Raw genomic sequence first — 6,026 nt, 5'->3', positions numbered from 1 at the left:
TAACAGTGATATGTCTCAGTCAGGCAGAATTACAGACATGGAGGTACGGTGTGATGATGATGATGATGTTGTACCCGCTGCTGCTTCCTTTGTTGATGTGTCAGATACAAGTGAAGCAGTTGATGATGATGTGTCCATGGATGTCACGTGGGTGCCCACTAGAAGAGAAGAAGAAGAGGGGGAAAATTCAGATGGGGAGACAGAGAGGAGGAGGAGACGAGTTGGAAGCAGGGGGAGGTCGTCGCAAGGAGCTAGTGGCACAGTCAGACAGCATGCATCGGCACCCGGGGTCAGCCAGACAGCACACCGACGCCAATCAACGCATGCTGTTGACACCACCAGAATGCCGTCATCGCAGAGCTCAGCAGTGTGGCATTTTGTTTGTGTGTCTGCCTCTGACAACAGCGATGCCATTTGCAAACTGTGCCAAAAGAAACTGAGTCATGGGAAGTCCAACACCCACCTAGGTACAACTGCTTTGCGAAGGCACATGGTCTCACATCACAAACGCCGATGGGAAGAACACATGAGTAGAAGCAGCACACAAACTCAAAGCCGCCCTCCTCCTCCTGGTCCAGCATCTTCAGCCACGTCAACCACTGCTGTCCTCCTTGCCCCCTCTCAACCATCCTCCACTCAGTCTCTCTTACGTAGCAGTTCCTGGTCATCTGTCCACAGTCAGGGTTCTGTCAAGGACATGTTTGAGCGTAAGAAGCCAATTTCCCAAAGTCACCCCCTTGCCCGGCGTCTGACAGCTGGCTTGTCTGAACTCTTAGCCCGCCAGCTTTTACCATACAAGCTGGTGGAGTCTGAGGCTTTCAAAAAAATTGTATCTATTGGGACACCGCAGTGGAAGGTACCTGGCAGAAATATCTTTTCACAAAAGGCAATCCCAAACCTGTACTCGATTGTGCGAAAGGAAGTAATGGCATGTCTGGCTGCTACCTCCTCTACTCCTCCTACTCCATCCTCTTCCATAACCTCTTCCTCGGCTGAGTCCTCTTCTGCTGCTGCGTCTTGCTCCACATCAACGGCACCCCCCAGCTCCCCAGGTACTATTCAACATCCCGGATACGGCAGTGTCACACCGTCTTGGGGTTGACTTGCCTGAAAGCCGAGAGTCACACCGCACCAGCACTCCTGTCCACCCTGAACGCACAGGTGGATCAGTGGCTGACTCCGCACCAACTGGAGATTGCCAAGGTTGTTTCTGACAATGGAAGTAATTTGGTGGCGACATTGAAATTGGGCAAGTTGACACATGTGCCGTGCATGGCACATGTGTGTAATCTGATTGTACAATGCTTTGTGCATAAGTTCCCAGGCTTACAGGACGTCCTGAAGCAGGCCAGGAAGGTGTGTGGCCATTTCAGGCATTCCTACACGGCCATGGCGCACTTGTCCGATATCCAGCATCGAAACAACCTGCCAGTGAGGCGCTTGATTTGCGACAGCCCGACATGTTGGAATTCAACACTCCTAATGTTCGACCGCCTGCTCCAACAAGAAAAAGCTGTTAATGAGTATTTGTAAGACCGGGGTGCTAGGACAGCCTCTGGGGAGCTGGGGATTTTTTTGCCAAATTACTGGATGCTCATGCGCAATGCCTGTAGGCTCATGCGTCCTTTTGAGGAGGTGACAGACCTTGTCAGTCGCCCCGAAGGCACCATCAGCGACATCATACCATTTGTTTTCTTCCTGGAGTGTGCCCTGCGAAGAGTGCTGGATCAGGCCGTAGATGAGCGTGAAGAGGAAGAGTTGTGGTGTCCATCACCACCAGAAACAGCCTTATCAGCATCGCTTGCTGGACCTGCAGCAATGCAGGAAGAGGATTGTGAGGAAGAGAAGTCAGAGGAGGAATGTGGCTTTGAGGAGGAGGAGGAAGACCAAGCACAACAGGCATCCCAGGGTGCTTGTTGTTGTCACCTATCTGGTACCCGTGGTGTTGTACGTGGCTGGGGGAAGAAGATACCTTCAGTGACATCAGTGAGGATGAGGAACGGGACATGATTAGCTCAGCATCCAACCTTGTGCAAATGGGGTCTTTCATGCTGTCGTGCCTGTTGAGGAACCCTCGTATAAAAAAGCTGAAGGAGAACGACCTGTACTGGGTGTCCACGCTACTATACCCCCGGTATAAGCATAAAGTGACTGAAATGTTACCAAATTCCCGCAAGTCGGAAAGGATGGAGCAGTTCCAAAATAAATTAAAAAGTATGATTTACACAGCGTATAAGGGTGATGTCACAGCACAATGGACATCTAACAGGGCAAGAGATGAAAGTAATCCTCCTCCTCCTCCCATGACCACGGCGGCAAGGACAGGATGCTTTCCTGACGTATTGTTGATGGAGGACATGCGGACCTTTTTATCTCCTGTGCATCACCAGAGCCTTTCGGGATCCAGCCTCAGAGAAAGACTCAACCGACAGGTAGCAGACTACCTAGCATTAACTGCGGATCTCAAAACTCTGAGGAGCGATGGACCCCTTGACTACTGGGTGTGCAGGCTTGACCTGTGGCCTGAGCTATCCCAATTTGCAATCGAACTTCTGCCCTGCCCCGCTTCAAGTGTCCTGTCAGAAAGGACCTTCAGTGCAGCAGGAGGTTTTGTCACTGAGAAGAGAAGTCGCCTAGGTCAAAAAAGTCTTGATTATTTCACCTTTATTAAAATGAATGATGGATGGATCCCGAAGGAACTGACATTGGGCAATACATTTGAGTAAAAAAGGCCTGATGATGAGATGAGCTGCCTTGGGCTACAAATGGTACACACGCTGGCGTATTTTTTTGACTTGCGTGACTTATCCGCCAACAACTAGTGTTCAACCCGCAAGGTTTTAGGGCACTTTCTAACTGTTTTACAAACATCAATTTTTCTGGCCGCTGCTACAGCAGCAGCTGCAACAATACCAAATTTTTCAGGCATTTGTACATGCCTAATTTTTCTGGCCTCTGGTGCTGCACTGTGGCTACAAAACCCAAACCAAAAAACGTCACATAACAGTGATGAAACTGTTAAGAATAGTACTCATTAACACACCACTCATATCTGGTGGCACAGTAGATTGCACGCGCAGTGCCCCAAATTTGAAGTAGGAGGACCGACCAAGCATCTTTTTCCATCTCACGGTTCCGAAAAATTATCTATGGGTTCCTAAAAACGATGCCATACCTGTACTCGATTGTGCAAAAGGATGTCATATGTGGTGTTTCATGCTGTTATGCCTGTTGAGGGTCGTGGACCATCGTATAAAAAGGCTGAAGGAGAACGACCTGTACTGGGTGTCCAAGCATGGTTATTTGTTCAATTTCCCGGTTCCTAAAAATTATCTCCGGGTTCCTAAAATCAATGCCATATCTGTAATCTATTGTGCAAAAGAATGGCATATGTGGTGTTTCATGCTGTTGTGCCTGTTGGGGGTCGTGGACCATCGTATAAAAAGGCTGAAGAAGAACGACCTGTACTGGGTGTCCATGCATGGTTTTTTGTTCAATTTCCCGGTTCCTAAAAATTATCTCCGGGTTCCTAAAATCAATGCCATATCTGTAATCTATTGTGCAAAAGGATGGCATATGTGGTGTTTCATGCTGTTGTGCCTGTTGAGCGTCGTGGGCCATTGTATAAAATGGCTGAAGGAGAACGACCTGTACTGGGTGTCCAAGCATGTTTTTTGTTCAATTTCCCGGTTCCTAAAAATTATCTCTGGGTTCCTAAAATCAATGCCATATCTGTAATCTATTGTGCAAAAGGATGGCATATGTGGTGTTTGATGCTGTTGTTTCTGTTGAGGGTCCTGGATCCTCGTCTAAAAAGGCTGAAGGAGAACGACCTGTACTGGGTGTCCAAGCATGTTTTTTGTTCAATTTCCCGGTTCCTAAAAATTTTCTCCGGGTTCCTAAAATAAATGCCATATCTGTAATCTATTGTGCAAAAGGATGGCATATGTGGTGTTTCATGCTGTTGTGCCTGTTGAGGGTCGTGGGCCATCGTATAAAAAGGCTGAAGGAGAACGACCTATACTGGGTGTCCAAGGATGTTTTTTGTTCAATTTCCCGGTTCCTAAAAATTATCTCCGGGTTCCTAAAATCAATGCCATATCTGTAATCTATTGTGCAAAAGGATGGCATATGTGGTGTTTCATGCTGTTGTGCCTGTTGAGCGTCGTGGGCCATTGTATAAAATGGCTGAAGGAGAACGACCTGTACTGGGTGTCCAAGCACGTTTTTTGTTCAATTTCCCGGTTCCTAAAAATTATCTCCGGGTTCCTAAAATTGATGCCATATCTGTAATCTATTGTGCAAAAGGATGTCATATGTGGTGTTTCATGCTGTTGTGCCTGTTGGGGGTCGTGGATCATCGTATAAAAAGGCTGAAGGAGAACGACCTGTACTGGGTGTCCAAGCATCTTTTTCCATCTCCCGGTTCCTAAAAATTATCTCCAGGTTCCTAAAATCAATGCCATACCTGTACTGGATTGTTCAAAAGGATGGCATATGTGGTGTTTCCTGCTGTTGTTTCTGTTGAGGGTCCGGGACCCTCTTATAAAAAGGCTGAAGAAGAACTAAGTGTACTGGTTGTCCAAGCATCTTTTTCCATCTCCCGGTTCCTAAAAATTATCTCCAGGTTCCTAAAATTGATGCCATACCTGTACTGGATTGTTCAAAAGGATGGCATATGTGGTGTTTCCTGCTGTTGTTTCTGTTGAGGGTCCGGGACCCTCTTATAAAAAGGCTGAAGGAGAACGAGCTGTACTGGGTGTCCAAGCATGTTTTTCCATCTCCTGGTTCCTAAAAATTATCTCCGGGTTCCTAAAATGGATGCCATACCTGTACTGGATTGTTCAAATGGATGGCATATGTGGTGTTTCATGCTGTTGTTTCTGTTGAGGGTCCTGGACCCTCGTCTAAAAAGGCTGAAGGAGAACGAAGTGTACTGGTTGTCCAAGCATCTTTTTCCATCTCCCGGTTCCTAAAAATTATCTCCGGGTTCCTAAAATGGATGCCATACCTGTACTCTATTGTTAAAAAGGATGGCATATGTGGTGTTTCATGCTGTTGTTTCTGTTGAGGGTCCTGGACCCTTGTCTAAAAAGGCTGAAGGAGAATGACCTGTACTGGGTGTCCAAGCATCTTTTTCCATCTCCAGGTTCCTAAAAATTATCTCCGGGTTCCTAAAATCGATGCCATACTTGTACTGGATTGTTCAAAAGGATGGCATATGTGGTGTTTCATGCTGTTGTGCCTGTTGAGGGTCCTGGACCCTCGTCTAAAAAGGCTGAAGGAGAACGAAGTGTACTGGTTGTCCAAGCATCTTTTTCCATCTCCCGGTTCCTAAAAATTATCTCCAGGTTCCTAAAATGGATGCCATACCTGTACTGGATTGTTCAAAAGGATGGCATATGTGGTGTTTCCTGCTGTTGTTTCTGTTGAGGGTCCTGGACCCTCGTCTAAAAAGGCTGAAGGAGAACGAGCTGTACTGGGTGTCCAAGCATCTTTTTCCATCTCCCGGTTCCTAAAAATTATCTCCGGGTTCCTAAAATCGATGCCATACCTGTACTGGATTGTTCAAAAGGATGGCATATGTGGTGTTTCATGCTGTTGTTTCTGTTGAGGGTCCTGGACCCTCGTCTAAAAAGGCTGAAGGAGAACGAAGTGTACTGGTTGTCCAAGCATCTTTTTCTATCTCCCGGTTCCTAAAAATTATCTCCGGGTTCCTAAAATTGATGCCATAGCTGTACTGGATTGTTCAAAAGGATGGCATATGTGGTGTTTCATACTGTTGTTTCTGTTGATGGTCCTGGACCCTCGTCTAAAAAGGCTGAAGGAGAACGAAGTGTACTGGTTGTCCAAGCATCTTTTTCCATCTCCCGGTTCCTAAAAATTATCTCCGGGTTCCTAAAAACGATACCATACCTGTACTGGATTGTTCAAAAGGATGGCATATGTGGTGTTTCCTGCTGTTGTTTCTGTTGAGGGTCCTGGACCCTCGTCTAAAAAGGCTGAAGAACGAAGTGTAATGGTTG

This window comes from Bombina bombina, chromosome 3, assembly GCF_027579735.1.
Source record: "Bombina bombina isolate aBomBom1 chromosome 3, aBomBom1.pri, whole genome shotgun sequence".
Classification (NCBI taxonomy): Eukaryota; Metazoa; Chordata; class Amphibia; order Anura; family Bombinatoridae; genus Bombina; species Bombina bombina.
Note: the sequence above shows the minus strand (reverse complement) of the source record.